Raw genomic sequence first — 23,571 nt, forward strand, 5'->3', positions numbered from 1 at the left:
TAGAAAGAATCAGCTTTAGTATTTGAGTTTGACTTTACAGTTGTTGTTAAACTCTGAACATTTATATATTCAAATTTAGTATGGGTATTACCCATCATTTGAGATTATCTCATGATTTAGCTTCAGCACAATATTTTCTTACTTGAGTTTATTTAGTATGATTTTGATATGGCAGCAAGGTTAGCTTGGGATCACTCGTGATCCTAGGTCACGTGTCCACGTCAAAGGGGTAGCCTCGAGGTGCAACAAACATGGTATCGGAGCATTAGGTTTAAGTGTCCTAGGATGTCTGAAAAGTCGCACTAAGTACAGTCCTCTTCATGGGTGTTAAGTGCACCACATCTAATGAGAGGGAGGCTATGAAGTACTTTAGGAAAACTGCATTTTCTTGTTACTCTTATTGTGCGTAAGCTATGATCTAATTACTTATTTCTAATTCGACGTTATGCCTTTCAGATCACTATTATATTTCGAGTCTTTTCTTAGATGTTTATGCATTATTAGATCTAGTGGCTACTCTTACCTTTGTAACTTTTTTTATAGCAGTAATCTTAGGTGTGAGTCAAACAACTCTCTCAGAACCCTTGTTAGTCTCTACTCCAGTCGGTGACCCAGTTATAGCTAGACATATATACAAAAAAATCCCTGTCACAGTCTCCCATATAGTCACCTCAACAAATCTTGTAGAGATAGAAATGGTTGACTTTGATATCATTCTAGGCATAGATTGGTTACATTCCTTTTATGCTGCAGTCGATTGTATAACTAGGATTGTTCGCTTTCAGTTTCCAGACAAACCAATCTTAGAGTGAAAGGGTAGTAGCTTAGCACCTATGGGTTGATTCACTTCTTACCTTAAGGATAGAAAGATGATTTCTAAGGGTTATCTCTATCATCTAGTTTGGGTTAAGGATTCAAGCTATGAAACCCCAACTCTTGAGTCAGTTCCAGTAGTTAATGAGTTCCCAAAAGTGTTTCCAGAAGATCTTCTTGGAGTTCCTCTCCAAAGGGAAATCGGCATTGAAATTGATCTCCTTCCTGATACCTAGCCTATTTCTATTCCTCCTTACAGAATGGCTCCAGCTGAGCTTAAGGAATTGAAAGAGTAATTGAAAGACCTTCTAGATAAGGGCCTTATCAGACCTAGTATTTCACCATGGAGTACACCGTGTTGTTCATGAAGAAGAAAGATGGTTCCTTCAGAATGTGGATTGACTACCGGTAGTTGAACAATGTCACAATAAAGAATAAGTACCCTATCCTGAGAATTGATGACTTGTTTGACCAACTTTAGGGTGCTAGTCATTTCTCAAAGATAGACCTCAAATCCTGTTATCATCAACTCAGAGTCAGAGATATTGACATCCCGAAGACATACTTCAGAACTCGGTATGGTTATTGTGAATTTGTAGTTATGTCATTCGGACTAACCAATGCTTCTGTATCTTTCATTGATTTGATGAACAGGGTGTTCAAGTAGTATTTGGACTTGTTCGTCATTGTCTTTATTGATAATATCCTCATTTACTATTGGAATGAGGAAGAACATGTGAATCATTTAAGGGTTTTCCTTCAAACTCTCAAAGATTGACAGTTATTCGCTAAGTTTAGCAAATGTAAGTTTTGGTTACAATCTATTTCTTTCCTTGGACATATTGTGTCTAGTGAAGGCATTCGAGTAGATTCTCAGAAAATAGAAGTACTGAAACAATGGCCTAGATCTATCTCTCCTACATATATCAGAAGTTTCTTGGGTTTGGTTGGTTATTACAAAAGGTTCGTGGAAGGGTTTTCATCCATAGGCTCTCTATTGACTAAGTTGACTCAAAAAAAGGTTAAGTTTCACTGGTAAGATAATTGTGAGAAAAGCATCACAGAACTGAAAACTAGGTTGACTATAGCTCCCATTTTGACTCTACCAGAGGGTTTAGACAATTATGTTATCTATTCTGATGCATCCAGAGTCTGCCTAGGTTGTGTGTTAATGTAGAGAGGTAAGGTTATAGCTTATTCTTCTAGGAAGCTTAAGGTTCATGAGAAGAATTATCCAACTCATGACCTCGAGCTTGCAGCAGCAGTGTTTGCACTAAAGATTTGGAGAAATTACTTATATGGTGTTCACATGGATGTGTTCACAGACTATAAGAGCCCTAGGTATGTGTTCACTAGAAAGATTTGAATCTTCGCTAGAGGAGATGGCTTGAGCTCCTCAAGGATTATGATATGAGTGTGCATTACCATCCTTGTAAGGCCACTGTAATAGTAGATACTCTTAGAAGACTATCTATGGGTAGTGTAGCACATGTTAAGAAAGAAAGAAAAGACATAGCAAAGGATGTTCACATGCCTGTTCTCTTGCGAGTTCGCCTGACGAGTATATCAGATGGTGGTGTAACAGTTCAGAATGGGTCAGAATCTTCATTGGTAGAAGAGATGAAGGAAAAGCATGACAGTGATCCTATATTTCTTTAACTAAAGGGTGCTTCGTTATTAAGGTCAATTATGTATTCCTAAGGTGGGTTAGTTGAGACATCAAATTCTTGCACAAGCCTAAAATTACTCTAGGTATTCTATTCATCCAGGCGCTACTAAGATGTACTGTGATTTACGGGAAGTCTTTTGGTGTAATAGTATGAAAATTGATATAGAAGATTTTGTGGATAATTGCCTTAATTGTCAACAAGTGAAGGTAGAAAATCAAAAACCAGGAGGCATGACTCAAGAGATCAACATTCCTACTTGGAAGTTGGAAGTGATCAACATGGACTTCATTACAGGTTTACCTCGTTCTCGCAGACAACATGACTCCATTTGGGTGAAGTTGATAGAGTTACTAAGTTTGCGCGCTTTTTGGCTGTTAAGACTACAGATTCGGCGGAGGACTACGCCAAGATTTAAAATAATGAGATAGTCAGAGTGCATGGGGTTCCTTTGTCTATCATCTCAAATAGATGTGCTCAATTTACCTCTCATTTCTCGAAGTCATTTAAGAAAGGTCTTGGTACTAACGTTAATCTTAGCACAACCTTTTATCCACAGACATATGTTCAGGCAGATCGTACATTCAGAACTTAGAGGACATGTTGAGAGCTTGTGTGATCAATTTCAAGGGTTGTTGGGTTGATCATCTTCCTCTTATAGAGTTCGCCTACAATAATAGTTACCATTCCAGTATTCACATGGCCCCTTATGAGGCATTTTATAGTCGTAGCTGTAGATCTCCAGTTGGTTGGTTTGAAGTAGGTGAAACAGGCTTGATAGGACCAGATTTGGTTCATGCTGCTATGAAAAAAGTTCAGCTCATTAGAGATAGAATTAAGATAGCCTAGAGTCGCCAGAAATCCTATGAAGATATAAGGAGAAGGGACTTAAAGTTCCAAATTAATGATTGGGTTTTCTTGAAAGTGACACCTATAAAGGGGGGTGATGAGATTTAGCAAGAAAGGAAATCTCAGTCCTAAATACGTTGGCCGTTACATGATCTTGAAGAGAGTTGGTAAAGTGTCTTATAAGTTAGAGTTGCCAACAGAACTAGCAGTAGTGCATCCGGTAATTCACATTTCATTTTTGAAGAAGTGTGTGGGTGATCCATCATCTATTGTACCTTTAGAAGGTGTGGTTGTGTATGATAGTCTCACTTATGAGGATGTACCAATTGAAATCCTTGATTGTCAAGTTCGAAGGTTGGGAAACGAAGAAGTCGCTTCAGTTAAGGTTTTGTGGAGGAGTTTGTCTGTAGAGGGAGCTACTTGGAAAGCAGAAGCAACCATGAAGGCCAAGTATCCTAATTTGTTTCCTTCTGATCCCATTACAGCTTGAGGTAATAGTTCCTCTTCAGTCTTTTAGTCATTCATGCACAGTTTATATCTTAGTATCATGTTCCTTCACTTATACTTGCATTTTTAGCATATTTGCATGTTCTTGGAACGTAGTTCAGTCAGAAATCAGTTCGCTAGTGTTTAATGGTAGGGTTTGCAACTCTTTCCCTCCATCTCCAGCTAGTTTAGTCTTCATTCAAGGACGAATGTTCCCAAGGGGGAGATAATGTAACACCATGTAGGCTAGAACTACCAAAAAGCAGTTTTTTTCCAGAAGTTGCAGGTGCAATCCATTGCCAATAAGGGACCGTAGGGTGACCCACGGTACATTTTAGTGGTCCGTGGTGCACCACCTGCAACCCTCCTAGAACCCCCTTAGAAAAAATTGACTAATGGTAGACCCATGCCAGGACCTATGGACCATAGGTCAAACCATGGTCTATGGTCTAGGGCCGTAGGTCAGACCCATAGAACCCATTCTCTGACACCGATCGATGGACTTACACGACGGGCCGTCAGTCAATCAATAGTCCGTCGGTCAGGCTTGTCTGTGGCTACAATAGATTTTAAATCAAGGGTCATTTGGTCTTTTCCTCATGTGTTGGACCCCTAAACTACATCGTTTAACCCCTAAACAATGTGGTTTTGGTCAGTTTTAGCCTAATAAACAAATTAGAACCTAACCTAATAAATTATTCTCCAAAAATTAAGGAAACTTAGAGCAAAATAGAGGAGAAAGCCGACCAATCCATAGTTCGAGAACACAACAAGTTTTTATCAGTTCCAGCTCCGAAATCGAAAGACTTATCTGTGGAATTCATCACCAGGTATGTTGATTTCACTGGTATATTCCTTTCATCCACTAGGTCTCTAGAATTCATTCAGATTCTTGATTCCCTTCATATTATCTAAACCTGGGTTTCTAGAATTTCAGTAGTTCATTATGAATTGGTTACTTGAATGTTCCTAATAAGATTTTCATGATATTAGTATTGTTTTGTGTAGATTTTTTCTTAAATTCAAAACCCTAGCTATGTAGTTCTTTTAGTTCATGAATTACACATGCTAGGTCAGTTATCTCAGTTATACATGCCTCAGATTTGAATGTTTCATTATTAGTGCTTTAATGGTGCACTTTCAGTTAGCATGTCAGCATTTTGAGCTATCTAGTATTACAGAAATGCAGTAATAGATTGTTAATTACATAATCAATTGGGAGTATCTTAATACCGAGTGGACTTGGGTTAGTCACCCTCAAGTCCCTTAACTACGTGCTCCGTAGATTGTAAGTCCCCACTGTAAGTATCAATTTAGTGATCACACCAAGTCATGCGTCTATACCTCTGGCAGGGTATATTGGGTCCTCTCGATGGGGAGTATACACCAGACACCACATTTAGCTCATGTGGTTTTATGTTTGTTATTAGTAGCTCCCTTACAGTCAGATTATATGGCATTGACCATATTATCAGTCACAGTTCAAAATTTAATTTCATCATGTTATATATTTGGTCATTGCATACAATCATTTCATGTTCAGTATTCTAAGTTTAGTATCATGCTTATCTCTTATCCTTGCTCAGATATATGTTTTGGTTTAGTTATGCTAATTGTTCAAATTTACTCTATCATGCATGCTCAGTACCTTTCAAGTACTGACTCATACTCTACGCAACATCTTCTCGTGATATAGGTTTAGGTTCTCAGCTTCTGAATCATGTATAAATCGATTCCCGATCTACAGTTTAGCAGCATCATTGGTGAGTTCTCATTCATTGAGGACGATCGACATAATTATCTTCCTTTGCTTTTTGATCTTTAGTTTTCAGTATTTGGCAGATCTAGCTGGGGAATGTACCAATATTTCTAGTTAGTAGAGATTTTATTTTAGACATAGTTAGAATGATTTTTAGTATTTGTGTTTGAGTTTTCAGTTGTTATTAAACTCTCAGTATTTATATATTCAGATTTAGTATGAGTATTCCCCATCATTTCAGATTATCTCATGATTTATCTTCCGCACAGTATTTTCTTATTTTAGTTTATTTAGTATGCCTATGGTATGCCATCAGGGTTAGCTTTGGGTCACTCATGATCCTAGGTCCCATGTCCATATCCAAGGGGGTAGCCTCGGGGCGTGAAAGCTAGCATAAATCATCAACATAAGCACACCATAGGTGTTAGTCAATGTAAGACATATACCTTAATCATAAGAGACAATAACACAAGTCATAAGCTTAAAAGATATCATCATAAAACATAGGCTATAAGCATAAGATGTAACAACATAGTCATAGACATAATCAATACATCTAGTTTACCATATCATAAGAGAAACACTTCTTAAATCACCTCAAGACAAGCTTGTGCAATGTATGGATAGGACCTCATAATCCCACCCATGCTAAGCAAGTCACTTTAGGCCCTCATTCATATTTATCATCTTTTGATCTCATCCTTAGCTTATTTCTGATAGACAAGGGAACATTCACCTTTAGTCATATGTGTATTCGAAGGGCCTTTCAAGCTACAATCCAACCAAGCATAGATCGTAAGAATAAGTGATAAGCACATTTATTACATAGAACATCATAACATAAAAGAACATACCATGAATACCTTTAACGCATACTTGTGCAATGCTTGAATAAGATCCCATAACCTCACCCATACTACGTAAAGCTTCTTGAGTAAACATAGTTCATAATTCATATCCTTGTTGTGGGATTAAGCCTTAACCAACATAGAGCATTGGAGCTTAACATGGAATCCGGTGTCTACCCCACACCGAAAAGGGGTTGCTCTACTTGCCTATGGTAGAACCGTACTCTTAGGTTAGGTTAATCCAATGGCTAAGTAACCTACGAGGGCTCGTAGTTTATTGGATAAGGAGATTGTTACTATAAACCCACCCTAAATTAATGGAGGAGCTTCCATCTCATGGGACTTCTTCTAGAAACCCGCCCTTTACTAACGAAGGATTTTCCATCCCATTGTCAATATCCATTCGGTACTAAGCATTAATTCCCATGAAGTTCATATTAAGTCTTGACTTAAGTTCATATTCATGGAAGAATGTCTTGTCACTCAATCCAACATAATTCATAAGATAAAATATTTGATCAAACGTCAGAATAGCCTTTCACCATCCATGTCTACATGCAGATTCAATAGGTGGGACTAGTCATCCAACCTTAAAATCATCATATTGTGAGAAATCTATTCACATCATATCATATACATACACAGGTGTGCATATGAGAATATCCTTTAAACAACACACAACAAGGTCATAATCATAATCACTTTATTCTCAAATTGTTCTTAAAGCATATACATAACCTTAATAAATCATGCATAATATCATATCTTGTCATTTCAAGGACCCATGCTCATATCAAATCAACACATCTGGAATGACTACACTAGACATGGATATAATCACAATTTCAAGTAATCAAATCACTATATGCATAATCTCATATACTCATAATATAGGTCATGTGAGCAAAGTCCTTCCACAATAATACAATACACAAATAAATATACATAATAGCTTCACTGTCAAAGCCCTAACATTCCTAGTTAATTCATATTAACTTTTACCCTCAAGGCGCTAGAAATCACATTCATACTACAAGCCTTACTCTTACGCAATACTTCACATAGTCATCATATATTACTAATTCTAACAACAATCTAAACACATGCTTCATCATTCATCAATTTTAATCATATATCATCATATAAACTCTATCTCAACATTACTAGTCATTATTCATCATATGACCCTTGATCTAATCAATTCATGTCTACAAGATTTACTTTTAAGAAATTCATATCTAGGTGCTCTAATCTCAAGCAATTCATAAAGTAATTCATTAATCTAAGCTCTCAATTTCCTTTTTTCATGGCATAAAACCAAACTATATCAATTTCACCCTAGAATCTTAGGTTAATTAAGAATACATGTATAATCATGCTAAAATCGTGTAATTTCATCATAAATAATCATAAACGATCATAAAAAATCATAATCCACTCAATTGGATCAAATTCATCATAACCCACAACATTGGAAAAAACCCTAGCTAGAGTTTGAGATTTTTTCTTTAAATTGGGGAAAATTAGGGAACAACATAGATGAAAGGAGTCCATGAATGAATAAGCCATCATACCTTGATTAAAAAGCCTAGAAATCTTGAAACAATGGACTCTATACCTAGCTTGACCCTCTTCTTCTTCCTCTTCCTCTTCATTTTCCTCAACCTCCTCCTGTTCTTCTTCTTCTTCTTCTCCTCCTCCTCCTCCTCCTCCTCCTTCTCCTTCTCCTTCTCCTTCTCCTTCTCCTTCTACTTATTCTTCTCCTTCTCCTTATGCTTATCCTCCTTCTCCTTCTCCTTATTCTTCTTCTCCTTCTTCTCCTTCTCCTCCTTCTCCTCCTTCTCCTCCTCCTCCTCCTCTTCCTTCTTCTCCTTCTCCTTCTCCTTTTCTTTCTCGTTCTCAGTCTCGTTCTCCTTCTCATTCTTCTCCTTCTTTGTCTTCTTCTTTTTCTCCTTCTCTTTTTTCTTCTCCTTCTCCTTCTTCTTCTGTTTCTCTTTCTTATTTTTCTCATCCTCCTTCTCCTTTTGCTTCTTCTCCTTCTCCTTCTTCTTCTTCTCCTTCTCCTTCTTCTTCTCTTTATCTTTCTTCTTTCTCTCCTTCCTTTTCTCCTCCTCCTCCTTCTTCTTCTTCTTCTTCTTCTTCTTCTTCTTCTTCTTCTTCTTTTTCTCCTTCTCCTCCTTCTCTTCCTCATCCTTCTCCTCCTTCTCCTCATTCTACTCCTCCTCCTCCTCCTCCTTCTCCTTCTTCTCCTTCTCCTTCTCCTTCTCCTCCTCCTCCTATTCCTTCTTCTTCTTGTTCTTGTTCTTGTTCTTCTTCTTCTTCTTCTTCTTCTTCCTCTTCTTCTTCTTCTTCTTCTTCTTCTTCTTCTTCTTCTTACATGTATAACCATGCTAAAATCATTTAACTCCATCATAAATAATCATAAATGATCATAAAAAATCATAATCTACTCAATTGGATCACATTCATCGTAACCCACAACATTGGAAGAAACCTTAGGTAGAATTGGGGAATTCTTCTTCAAATTGTGGAAAACTAGGGGACATCATAGATGAAAGGAGTCAATTAAATAATACACCATCATACCTTGATTACAAAGCCTAGAAAGCTTGAAACAGTGGAGTATTGACCTAGCTTTACCCTCTTCTTCGTCTTCTTCTACTTCCTCTTCCTCTTCCTCCTCTTCCGCTTCCTCTTCCTCTTCTGCTTCCTCTTCCTCTTGTTCTTCTCCTTGTCCTTGTCCTTGTCCTTGTCCTTGTCCTTCTGGTTCTCCTTCTTCTTCTTCTTCTTTCTAGAGAGAGGAATTTTAAGAGGGAATTAGGTTTCTTTTGGGGGTGTCGAATTAATGATTTAGGATGACTTAAATAAGGGTCTAAAGTGTTTATACAATTTGTCTAAACTAGGGTAAAACAATGTCACTTAATAACTAATTAGTTCTAGAAAATTCCACAAAGCCCCTACTTAACCGTTTGAAACCAACATTATGCCTCACCCACGAGACCACATCCACGGGCCATGAGTGGACCCATGGGGCATGCTTGTGATACGTGGGTGGTGGCCTGCAACACTATTTTTGGGACCCTGACCCACGACCCCTCACCCAAGGGGAGTGGGTCCCTTTCGTGGATCAGTATTTTTTGGGCAAATTTAGAGTCCCCCTCAAGGACCCTTGGTTATTCCTTGGGGGGGGGGTCGTACCTTGACATTCTAACCCGAAACCCTTCATTTTAAGTACGGGGAGTTATAACTAGGACTCTAACCCTCACGACAAGCTCTAGTTGAGTCTACTAGTTTTTGGGGTGTTAAATCAAAACCCTCCACCAATGATAATTACTCAATATTCTAAGTTCTAAGAATCGAATCAAGGATTAGGGGAGTGATTATTTTACCTTTAGCGCTAGAAATTGTGGAAAACTGTCAAAAACTGCTCTGGTTCACCTTGTAGCTCTCAAGAACAAAGATTTACAGAAAACAATGATTTTGGGGTTTTTCCCTGACATAACACGCGACTATCCCGCCACACTGGCCCCTCCCTGAGGGAACTAACCCTGCTCTGGAGGATTGCACGGAGGTAGAGGGTCGGAATTTAAGTTGGAAGCTCCCATTTCATGACACACATTCATACCTGGACATTCAAAAACTACCCTTCCATGCTAAGATCAGTTTCGAGAATTCTACTCGCCCGGATTTGATCCCTTAAAGTCGTACAGCCTCTTTAACGTCTTGGCTATCCACTTATGTGATCAAATTCATAATCAAACCCCTCCACCTATTACTAGTTTTTCCTAAACCTCACATGTCTTGGATTTTGTCCAACTCTTGCCTAGGCTAGAAATTTCTAAGCCACTACTCAAAAGCTTTCTGAACCAAATTCATTTCCCATTGGCTTTTCCATAACGACAAGAACACATCGTTACATATGCTTGGTGAGGAAAACCCATTTTCATGCATCCCATATGAAAAATGAGTCCAACATTCCCATACAATATATATGGTCAGATGACGAGAAGACTAATGTTGTAGCACAAGAACTTCATGTTCCCCTTATTGACTTAAGGGGTTTTTTTTCTCGTGACCCTGCCGCCACCCAACAAGAATCTAGGCTTTTGGGTGAAGCGTGCAGGAGTCATGGTTTCTTTCTTGTAGTAAAGTACAGAGTTGATGCTAATCTCAACTCTAATGTCCATCGTCATATGGACATGTTCTTTGACATGCCTATCTGTGAAAAGCAAAAAGCTCAAAGGAAAATTGGTGAACATTGTGGTTATGCCAACAACTTTACTGGAAGATTTTATTCAAAATATCCTTAGAAAAAGACACTCTCTTTACGATACTCTGTTAAAAAGTGATCATCTCACATAGCTCAGGAGTATTTCCAAAGGATACTGGGTGAAAGTTTCAAAAATCTCGGGTAAGGACAATCGACTATCTTAGTTCTCATCTTTCTCAATTTTTTGTGGTACTTTTTTTTTTGGGTATGTTTCATAAAAATGTGTTTTTTTCCTTTTTTGGCATGACATGTTTAAGACCACTAGCCTAAATGATATTCTAGTACATTTTATATATATATATATATATATATATATATATATATATATATATTTATATTGAATTCAAAAGTCTTTCGTTAATATCTTATATTTTATGTCAAAACAAAATCAGACAAAAAGATTGAAACAAAAGGAGTATCTATTTTTCTATTTTCGATTATGTATATGAATTACTCTTTTTTCCCTTTAATTGCAAATGAATGTTTATCAAGATTATTGCAATTCCATGAGCATGCTTTCTCTTAGGATCATGGAACTTTTACGGATGAGCTAGGTGTATAAAAGAGTCAATTTAAAAACTTTTTCGAAGATAATGAATCCATCATTATACTCAATTATTATTCCACGTGCCACAAACCACAGCTCAACTTAGGAATAGGGCCTCACTATAATCCAACATCACGAACTGTTCTCCATCAAGATTCTGTTAGCGGACTTTAGGTTTTTGTGGACAACGAATGGTACTCCATCAGTCCAAATTTTAATGCTTTAGTGGTTAACATAGGTGACACATTTATCGTAAGAAAATTTACAAACTAGAACTATATAATAGGCTAATGTACTATGTATTACATACAAATAATATAAACAGAATCAATTAAACAAATAATACATTTTCTTGGTCAAAACATTATAAGATCTTTCCACATGACGCGCAATGATATACATCATGAATTCTTAGACATACAACTTGAATATAACATATTTGGTGTTTGTTCCTTATAGAATGGTAGACACAAAAGTTGCTTGCATAGAGCAGTGGTTAACAACAAGACTTCTAGAAAATCACTTGCTTTCTTTCTTTGTCCAGACAAAAATAAGGTGGTGAGTCCACCAACTCATTTATTGGACTACAATAACCCTCGACTATATCCTGACTTCACATGGCCTACTCTCCTTGAGTTTACTCAATAGCTGATACAAATAGTCTTCAAGCTTTTTCGACATGGCTTGAAGACAATAATATAGAAGCTTAAGAGCTATACATGTGAGGTTCAAGATTGACGGCTTTGGAATCTTTTTTATATATGTTGAATCTTTGATTTAGAACTACAGATATTCATGTTGGAATAATTCTATTAAGTTAGACACCTAGTATTTAGGAGTTGATTTCTATTTCAGTTTTGTTTTTAGTCTGTAAATACATGTCTTTTGTTAGTCAATAGTATAAAGTTTTGTAGTTCAATACATAATTTATCCTTCAACTTTTTTTCCATTGTTATTTTCCTAAATTTATTTTCTTTCAAAAACTGATAGGTGGGATCTAGAGCTATTTTTCTGAAGGGACCCTTGAGTAAAGAGATGGATTTCAAAAATAATTTTTTCATGAATGACTCATGTTGTTTTGAGTAATGAAAATTACCAATTATGAGTTGTGAGAACGGAAAATTACTTGGAGGCCCTTGATCGTTAGGAAGAAAGCCGTGGAAGGGGATTATGAAATTAATCTGTTACAAAATAATCCCACCATAGCGCAAATTAAGAGTCACAATGAAAAGAAAATCATGAAGTCCATGACGAAAGCAACTTTGTTTGTTGTTGTCTCAACAACTATTTTAAAGAGAATTATATTTCTCCCATCACCAAAAGATATTTGAAATTATCTTAAGAAAGAATATGTTGGAGGTGAAGAATTCAAGTTTCAAAGAATAAAAAACTCCAAGAAAATCAAAGAATGCTTGGATAGATTGGTTGGTATTGATAACAAGGTAAGATTTCTAGGCACTAGATCAAAAAAAGGTAAGAGATAAATATAAACACTAGAAACTAAAGGTTGATTCATTGAATAATTTGACTTTAGCGAAAACTCCTGAAACTCATTCTTTGGATGTGATGTTAAAGACTTCCCTAATTAAGAGGAAATGTAGTGAACGCCAAAATCCTAAGAAACAGCCTCCCCCTTTGATATTATAGAAGAGGTAGGTGATAACAATCATATTAAGGAAAAGAAGGCAAAGTTTTCCAATTCCATGGGAAAAGACTTCAGTAGAAGCAGAGCTAGTGAAGGGGCTGATGGAAAAGCTAGCGGTAAGAAGAAAGAGCTGGTCAAACAAGTTCTAGATTACATTGTGCATAGCATAGTGCAGATGCTAAAGATTTTTCAAGATGAGGAACATAAGCGAGACAGATTTTGATGGTTCTTGTCACGACCCAGACCGTCATGATTGGAACCCACACTACAAACCGGTGGGAAAACCACTACTACAACCCAAACCAAGCAGTCCATCTAAAAACTAAGGAAATTAAGTTACGGAAGCAAGTTAATTAACTAACAAATGCGGAAATTTAATACCTAGAACCTGAAAGTCAATGTACCAAAACATCTAAACAAATGATCCAATCTAAACAAGAAGGGATACATCCCCAATCTAATGAACTAATTAACTAACTAGAACAAATATCTAAGTCCGGAAATGATGGATATAGACGACTGATAATCCCATGGTAGCCCGAAAGAATTGGCTCACCTTTGAATTCGAAGCAACAATTACTAATCTTCTAAGCGAGGTATGTCAATAGTCGCGTGAAGATGACCTGTACTAAACAAAAATAAGAGCAAGTGCATAATTAGTACACAACCACAGTGCACTAGTACGATAACTAGAGTATCCCACTAGTGCAACATAAATAGGTCAAACAACATTATAATCGTATGCATATATATCAACATGTACAACATTTATGAACAACCAACAACTTCACATTTTATAGAACATCATTGGTCCTATCCCAGAACACAAACCTAAGCAGTTAGCTTGCCGTAACGTGGCAATCAGATACCTTATTTATGTCCGAACATGGCAATCGATCCCATAATTATGTCGAAACGTGGAAACCAATTCAATAGTTATGCTGGAACATGGAAATCTGATCCAAGTTAGTCATTCCGAAACGTGGCAACCGATCCCATTCACACACCACAATCACAATCACAAGTACATTATCAAGATCATACAATTAGGTCATGATTTCAAGGCATTCATAATTCATCTATCTCATTTAGAACAACTGTGATGAACATTGTAACATTCATACATATACAAGTATCATAATGAAGAAAGAACAGGCATACATCACACAATCCTAGAATCACAACCATCACCTACCTCGAAACAAGCTTGAAACCCTAAGAAACTTGATCCTTCCCTTTCTGGATTTATTCCGCTTGTTCTTAGTCTACAAACAATCACAATAACATGGAAATCAACAAACAATCGCTAATTACCCGAATTACTAACAATTCTATGAACTCTAGATCAAACCCATGATCCCAACTAACCAAAATAGGGTTGTTTTCGCCATAGAATCTAAAACAAAACCTTCCCCGATTAATATTCACTGATTCTATTACGTTCTACGAATAGAAAATTTATTCGGGGAGTGAAAAGCTTACCTTTAGCCTCAAGAATGGCGAAAAACAAGTAGAAATCGCCTGTGGATGGTTCCTTAGCTCTAAAAGTCAAAAAGTGTCGAATAAGGTCATTTAGGGGTTTATTAACGATATTATGTCGCGTCTGGCCCGCCACAATAACCCTCATTCCGCTATAGCGGTGGCACCAAAGCAATATAAAGTTCCGCCAGAGCTAAAATCTGGCACAGATCACATCCATAATACCCAGTCTACGGTCCGAAGATCGATCTACGGACCGTAGACTTGGTTCGTGGTTGGATGAACCTGAAATTTCACAAAGTGTGAAATCACGGATGTGGACTACGGTCTATAGATCAATTTACGGACCGTTCTGTACATCCGTGGTTTCCATTTGCGACCAATATTGTTGGTCCTCAGATCCACGAAAGGGTTCCACGGACCGTAGATCAGTCTACGGACCGTAGGTCTCCTCTGTGGATGACCACTGTAGCCTCTTTCTGAAAGTTTCATGTGACTTATTTACTGTTCGTTTAAAGTTATAAATTTTTTTGTTTTTTTGTTTCTGGTTAGTTTTGGCACTAATATCGCTTCCACAGGTACGATGGCACCCAAGAAGCTAGTCACCTACTCAAAACAGGGCAAGTCAAAATCTGTTATTCCTAGCTTCAAGTTACTTGATGAGGACACGGACACGGAAAAAGATCCAGCATACATTCCTCACAACACAAGGACTTCTCCCACTGCACCCCAAGCTACCAGAGGCACCCCCCGAAAGGTGATTTCTAACGTAGTCACTGTCTCCTAGCCTGATGAAGAGCACGCATTGATCGGGTCACCAACTGCGGCTACTTCCAGTTCCACTACTAGGTCTGTGTTTGGCTCCAAGTCTACCCATGCTTCGGGCTCTGAGTCCATCCATGCTTCAGGGTCTGAGTCTGCCCATGCTTCGGGGTCCAATGCCAAGTCAGCCACAAGGTCTAGCCAAAATGAACAAGCAGACTCATCTCATGAGGCCAGTAGCTTAGAGTAAGTACCCATACAAAGGAACGAGAACCCTACTCCAGTGGTTGGTGAGCCAAACAGATGGTGTGTTGAGGGCTAATGACAAATCTATCGGGATGCCAAGATGATTAATGACAAAGAGAAGATGGCTCGAATTGTCACAGAGGAGCACAAAGTCTTCACAAGGAGCTTGTACACTGTTCGTGACATCCACCGGCTTTTTAACCTTCACAAGTGTGACTGGATGGCTCGAGACCCAGGTACTTATAGTTAGGATATTGTACGGGAGTTTTACACCTCATATGCCGCCACTCTCTGTGGTTTGATCTCCAAGAGGTCAAGGCCCATAGCCCGGGACCCTATCACTTCCACTATGGCCCGGGGTTATCCGGTGGACATATCACATGGCACCATCAATCGCTTTCTCTATGGACCTATTACGAGTCACTCTTGGTCACTAAACACAACAGAGTTTGATTACAGATGGGACATCGTGCGGAGCGGCGCTTTCGAGAGGAATGCTGAGCAGGGAGAGACTGTTATACTGTTGTTAGCTAAATACATGGATGCAGACATCGAGCGTGCGGAGTGGGTCGTCACACCACAGTTGGGTATCCAAAAGGCCACATTAAATTTTGTGGCCAAGTTCTTTTGGATGTTTGTGCGTAATAGGGTTTCCCCTACAAAAGCTGACAACCAACTCACATGGGACAGAGCGGTCCTGGTTGCAACATTGGTAGCAGGAGTGGAGATTGGCTTTGCCCGCATGTTGCTGGCAGAGATTCATGAGAGGGCATTCAAAACCTCCACTACTTACCCCTTTCCATGTTTTATTTTTTAATTGTGCAGGGACTCTTGAGTGCCGGTTTGGCATTGTGACAGGTTAATCCATCATACACGGACTTTGGATATAGGCCTCATTCGAGATGAGGCAAATGTGGCAGCACCTCGCAGAGTGCCCAGGTTGAGGTACCTCCCTTGGGTGCAGATCCTGCAGACACGGTGGGGCAGGCACAGGGTAGTGACCCCATTATACTAGATCACACAGATACAATCCTGACCTCCTCTTTCCAGGCCGCTAGTGAGGTTCCTATTTCATCCTGGTCCACACCACCATTAGGACTAATAATGTCCAGTTGGCAAGAATGCAGAAATTAGAGGCTCAGATGACCACACTGCTGCATCACATCCAACCTTGGATTCAAAAGTCGATAGTCGAGTTCGAGGCCAGAATGGAGCGAAGGATGGAGGGCATGGTGGACCAGAAGATCCAAGCCGTTAATAAGCGTCTTGATGCCTTTGAATTAAGAGTCCTTGAGCGACCAACCCCGACCATAGATCTATCCTTTGATCAGTTTGAGTTAACTAGTCACCGAGTAGATGTTGATGCCATTCTTTCCACCCCTAAAGTTGAGCCTCAAGCTGCACATACTGCGTTGGATGATGATACGGTGATGGATGCTTTATTAGGTGGGACCGCCGAGGAGGGGCCTTAGCATACACATACCAAAGGTAAAAGGTATTGTTCTAGTCACACCGAGGAGAAAAAAGCCCAAAAGAGACAGCGTATGTAGGGGAAGGAGGCTAGGAAAGCTTCGATTTTAGATGAAGAGTTACGCCAACAGAGGGTGCGTGAGATTATTGCAAGGGCATTGAGTTCTGCCCCAGTTGTAAAGGTCTCGCCTATCGTGAGGGATGTTGTTAGAAGCACTGATGGTGTGGTTAGAGTGACCGAGAGAACTACTGAGGGTGCTATGATGGGTGACCCAAGTATGGTTCCAGTGGGCTCCGGGAAACCGGACCCACCCGCTTGTTGATGATTATTCGATGCAATGCACCACAGGTTTGCTTCACCCAATCCATTATCTTTTATTGTTTTGGTATGCATTGGGGACAGTCACATCTTTTTTTTTGGGGTGGGGTAAATGGATTGTGAGTGGTAGGGTGAAGCCTGGATAACCCAACTCATACATCCTCTCTTTGGGGTTTTCTTGCCTGTGTTCTTTTTCGCCAAGAGACTGTTTAATTTCTGTTGAATCGATATGTTTTAGGATCGTATGTGTAGAAGCATGAAAAAGAATGAAGCATGATGGCCTATGAAAAATATACCCGTCCAAATTTGATTATGTTGGCTAGAATTGGTAGGGTAAGACCAGTTGAATGTGTTGGCTCTAAGTATGACATGATAATTAATCAACTTGAAGACATGAGTTAAGTTGAAACTTGAACTGGGTAATCTGATAATGAAACTATGTGCAAAAAGTGTGTGAGAATAGTTGATTGTTCATACAGTTTTTGTGCAAAACTAGAACTTGCCCGGTTAGTCCTACTAAGACAATTCAATTTAGAGGTTAGGAAGTGATCATAGGCCATTGTTCTGATAAGTCCACAAATTGCCTAAAAGAAGGATCCAATCAAATAAAATAAATGCTTCATTTGATCCAAATGCTTTGAGGCTAAAATTAGACCATTTCTTTTTTATCCCCGAACTCACCTTCCCATAATCGACTATGTTGGCCCCGGTCCCTCCTTGGACATGTGCACCTTGACTTAGGCCAAAAGCCTAAGTTGAGGGTGGTTAATGTAAAAAGTAACTTCAATCTGACCCGACATCAGGTATTGTGCATCTCAACCAATGGAAAATCCGTAAGTTGAGGGAGGCTATGAAAGAGGAAACCGAAAGAATTGTGGGTATGAAAAGAGTTCGATGTTGAAAAAGAGAGGAAAGGATGTGACTTGTTGAAAGCTAAATAAAAGCATTATTATATAAAAAAAACCAATTTTTTTAAAAAACTACAAGGTTTAAAGTCACATCTGTGGTTGAAGAAAATCAAGGGAAAGAAGGCACAACGGTAGGATGGCAAAAATAGGTCAAAAAGAGGTTGAAAGCCTAGTGTAATGTCAAGGAGGGCATAAATTCACTAAGAAGTACCCAAATGTACCACACCTGACCCTGATCCTACGTTACAAGCCAAGAAAGTTCTATAGTGATCCTAGAATCTAGTTTGGAGAGTCTGAGCAGTGAAAATAAGGGCAAGGCTATGGTACTGAGCACTAACTGTACTTGAAGTTACTTCTGAGTGTGAGTGTTAAATGAATCCTTGTACTCAAAATTCATAGTCATTGTATGAAAGAAAAGGGATTGCGTTTGAAGTAAGGGTACTAGTTACATTGTCGGAAAGTTGGTACTTTGTTGATAGTGAAACAGTATATGTTGTGTGTTGGTTGGTCGATCGTTGTCATGGTTTGATTCGCATGAATTAGTATGTCAAGTCTAAGAGAACATAGTATGCACCCGGAAAGTGAGTAGAATAGACAGCCATGTGATTGCTTGTGCTTGAAATGCTTTCTTCTATACAAGTGTCGTTTAGAGTCTAAGTGCGTCACTTGAGGGTAAACAACGAATTTAAGTTGAGGGTGTTTATATACCGTGAGTTTACGGTATTTCTAATACATTTCACTTACAATTTGTGTGTGTCAAAGGCCTTTTTGTATTGGTTTTATGTGTTTTAATCATATTTTGCAAGAAAGATCTTAAGGCGCGGAAGTAAAGAGACAACTGAAAGAAATGTAGAAAAAGGGCATCTACGGAGGTGATCTACGGACCGTAGGCCCATTGACGCTCCGTAGATGGTGATCGTAGATCAGCAGGCAAGGCATGGAAGGCAAATCAGGGAAATATGACAAGTGTGGAACCACGGTGGCCATTGACGGTCCGTAGATGGATCTACGGACCGTACTGTTGATCCGTAGATTGATGACCCTCGCAGTACCTGATTTTTGAAGATTCCAAGTGTGGAGTTACGAAAGGGGATTGACGGAGCGTATATCGATCTACGGTCCGTACTGCAGTTCCGTCGTTTGCTTGAGAGAAGTTGATTTTTGGAAGCTAAAATATTCTCTAAGCCCTGGCTGACGGAAGGGACTCACGGACCTTAGATCCATTAACGGTCTGTGAATCAGTCTCGTGGAATGAAGACACGTCCCTAAACAAACTTTCCTTATTTTGTTTCCCTTTTAATTTAAGACTTGTTTTCTATAAATAGGGCATGTAAACCTCATTTTTGGGGGTTCGACATTATTACTTTAGTTCTATTTTGTGACTTGGGGATATATTCTTGCAAACCTAGTAATTATTAATTTCCTAATTCCGTTTTGAAGATTTGTGTATTGCAATTCAAGTTAAATTTCTGGGTTTATTATTCTTCTTAAGTAAGTTCATAATTCTTTCATCTATAACAATGAATTGTGTTCATATGATTACGGGTAAATAAACCCCACAACTAGGGTTGTGGGAACCATGAGCGATTAACAAAGTATGAATAGTAAATAAGCAATTCTTGAATAGTGTTCTGCATGCATTGATAATTTTGTCGGTTAGAAGTCTTTTTAACGAGTGTACGCGTTAGAACTCACCTTGTTGCTATTTGCCGGACAAAGGAGGTAATCAACAAGAAAATAATTATCAACATAGATTTAGTGTGACACTATCTAATAGTCTAGTGTTGATTGGTGCTAAGTAGTAACTGAGCCAAACATCAATTACATCAATTATGATGTAATAAAAATTAACATTTCCTGAATCTCAAAAGACTCTTTATATTAATAAATATTAATTTATCTATTAAATTATACATCTACAAATTAATAATATTTTGTAGTCTCACCTATATTAATTTAATGGTTTTTCAATAGTATTATTTTAAGAATAAAAATTATTTTTAGCAATATAAGGAAATCTATCTAAGGAAAATCAATTGAAAAAATTCATTAAATATCTCTACCTATGATTATGCTATATTATGTGTAGATGTGTTACATTCGGTAACAAAATTGTACCCCAATTTTAAATATTATTAAGACATTCTTAGCAAACTTTTTGGACCCTTTTTTGTTATTTCAAAGCTTTTTAAGGAAAACATTTCAAACTCTGATTTGAAATCTATGGTCAAACATATCTTTAAAAATATTTCATTTTTTAAAATTTGCTTCAAAATATATGAAAACTCTCTGGCAACAAAATTAAGCGCTATTAAGCCCTTCTCAACAAACTGTTCGGACCCATTTTTGATACTTGAGAACTTTTTAAGGAAATTTTTTCAAAATCTATAGTCAAACATATCTTTGATAGTATTTTCGTTTTAAATTATTCAAACAACGTATGAACTTCTATCCAAATTTAAGGCATACTAAAGATTGAAGGGCAATCAGGTTCAAGTGGGAAAGATTCGTCTGTGGTTTCATCGGAAGACGATGAAGAATGGGAAATTGTTGGCCCAAAGAATAAGTTTGTTGTCACAAGAATTCAGGACATCGTTCCTTCAAACTTGAGTGCCATTATTGGGGGTCAGTTGAAGAGTCTTGTAAAAGTGAGTGGGAACAAAGCCTCTGTGATAGTTAAACCATTTTTGGTATTCCATCTTTATATTTCACACGATGCTATTCATAACATTCAAGATGCTCTCTGCCTATTTTCTGCCCCTGAGACACTCGAGGGATATAGAACTACCGTAGGAATGGTTGGAATGGCTACTGGTACGAAATCCATCAGCATACAGACACTTCCTAAGATGATGATTTTACACCTGAAGTGGTTAGGTTATAGAATCTATGGAAGTACCAAATTGCACAGGTTTATGCAATTTGGTATTTCGATAACTTCTATAACCAAACCGCTTCAGGTGTAAAATCAGTATCTTAGGAAGTGTCTGTATGCTTATGGATATCCTAGTACTAGCCAATCCAACCATTCCTACGGTAGTTCTATATCCCTCGAGTTTCTCAGGGGTAGAAAATAAGCGGAGAGCATTTTAAATGTTATGAACAGCTTATCAAGATGGAATACCAAAAATGGTTGAACTATCGCAGAGGCTTTGTTCCCTCTCACTCTTACAAGACTCTTCAACTTCCCCAATAATGGCACTCAAGTTTGAAGGAACGAAGTGTTGAGTTCTTGTGACTACAGACTTGTTCTTTAGGCCAGCAGTTTCCGATTCTGCATCGTCTTCCGATGAAAGAAAAGATGAATCTTTCCCACTTGAACCTGATTGCCCTTCAAGCTTTAGTATGCTTAACATTTGGGTAGATTTTCATATGTTGTTTGAATCAGATTTTAAAAAAGGAAATACTTTGAAAGATATATTTGACCATAGATTTTGAAAAAAATTCCTTCAAAAGTTCTCGAGTATCAAAAATGGGTCCGAATAGTTTGTTGAGAAGGGCTTAATAGTGCTTAATTATGTGGCCAGAGAGTTCTCATATATTTTAAAGCAAATTTTTAAAAATAAAATATTTTTAAAGATATGTTTGACCATAGATTTCAAATCACAGTTTTCCTTAAAAATCTTTGAAATATAAAATTTGGGTCTAAACATTTTGCTAAGAATGGCTTAATAATACTTAAAATTGGGATATAATTTTGTGGTTGACGTAGGCGACACATTTATGGTAAGAAAATTTACAAACTAGTACTATATAATAAGCTAATGTATTATGTATTACATACAAATAATATAAACATAATCAATTAAAAAAATAATACATTTTTTGGTGAAAAACATTATAAGATCATTCCACATGACGAGTAGTGATATACCTCATGAGTTCTTAGGCTTACAAGTTGAATATAACATATTTGGTGTTTGTCCTTTTGCTGACCCTATCGAATGGTAGATACAAAAGTATCTTGCATAGAGCAGTGGTTAACAACAAGACTTTAGAAAATCACTTGCTTTGTTTCTTTGTCCAGACAAAGATAAGGTGGTGAGTCCACCAACTCTACAACAACCCTCAACTATATCCTGACTTCAAATGTCTTGCTCATCTTGAATTTACTCAAAAGCATTACAGAGCTGATACGAACACTCTTTAAGCTTTCTCGATGTGGCTTCAAAATAATAATATTGAAGCTTAAGAGATTTACATGTCAGGTTCAAGAATGAAGGCCTTGGAATCTTTTGTATATATGTTGAATCTTTGATTTATAACTACAGATATTCCCGTTGCAATAATTGTATTAAGTTAGACACCTAGTATTTAGGAGTTGATTTCTATTTCAGTTTGGTTTTTAGTTATTAAATACATATCTTTTGATAGTCATCAATAATATAAAGTACTATAGTGAAATGCTTAATTTATCCTTCAACTTTACTTCCATTGTTATTTTCCTGCATTTATTTTCTTTCAAAGACTGATAGGTGGGATCTAGAGCAATTTTTCTAAAGGGACGTTTGAGTGAAGAGATGGATTTCAAAAATTGTTTTTCATGAATGACTAATGCTGTTTTTAGTAATGAAAATTACCAATTATGTGTTGTGAGAACGAAAAATTACTTTGAGACCCTTGATCTTTAGGAAGCAAGACGTGGAAGAGGATTATGAAATTAATCTGTTACAAAATGATCCAACCATAGCGCAAATCAAGAGTGACAAGGAAAAGAAAATCTATAAGTTCACGACGAAAGAAACTTTGTTTGTTGTTGTCTCAACAACTATTTTAAAGAGAATTATATTTCTCCCATCCCCAAAAGAAATTTGGAATTATTTTAAGAAAGAATATATTGGAGGTAGAGGAACTCAAGTTGAAAAGAAAAGAAGACTCCAAGTAAATCAAAGAATGCTTCGATAGATTGCTTGGTATTGATAACCACGTAAGATTTCTAGTGTAATGACCCTCTAGGTCATTTTTTTTAAATTAAAGCATTTATTGCGTCGTTTAGAGCGTTCTTGTGGCGACCCCAAGTCATTTANGATAAATCGGGTCGTGACATCTAGGCCCTAGATCAGAAAAGGTAAGAGATAAATATAAACACAAGCAGCCAAAGGTTGATTCATTGAATAATTTGAGTTTAGCAAAAAATACAGAAAGTCATTCTTTGGATGTGATATTAAAGACTCCCTTTATTAAGAAGAAATGGAGTGAATGCCAGAATCCTACGAAACAACCTTCCCCCAAGATATTATAGAAAAGACATGTGATAACAGTCGTATTAAAGAAAAGAAGGCAAAGGTTTCCAATTACATGGGAAAAGACTTTAGTAGAAACAGTGCTAGTGAAGGGACTGATGGAAAAGGTAGTGGTAAGAAGAGAGAGCGAGTCGGACAAGATCTAGATTGCACTTTTTCTCAGCATGGTGCAGATGCTGAAGATTCTTCAAGAGAGTTTGATGGTTCTATCGATAAAGTGTTCAAGAGAGATAATGTACATTATGACTACGATCTCATTT

At 37.6% G+C, this 23,571-nt stretch overlaps 1 pseudogene; it reads left to right on the plus strand.

Annotated features, from left to right (window-relative positions):
* Nucleotides 1–3,426: 3,426 nt before the first annotated feature.
* Nucleotides 3,427–22,218, plus strand: LOC125863760 (gibberellin 20 oxidase 1-like; annotated as a pseudogene).
* Nucleotides 22,219–23,571: the final 1,353 nt, after the last annotated feature.

Source organism: Solanum stenotomum, chromosome 5, assembly GCF_019186545.1.
Source record: "Solanum stenotomum isolate F172 chromosome 5, ASM1918654v1, whole genome shotgun sequence".
Lineage (NCBI taxonomy): Eukaryota > Viridiplantae > Streptophyta > Magnoliopsida > Solanales > Solanaceae > Solanum > Solanum stenotomum.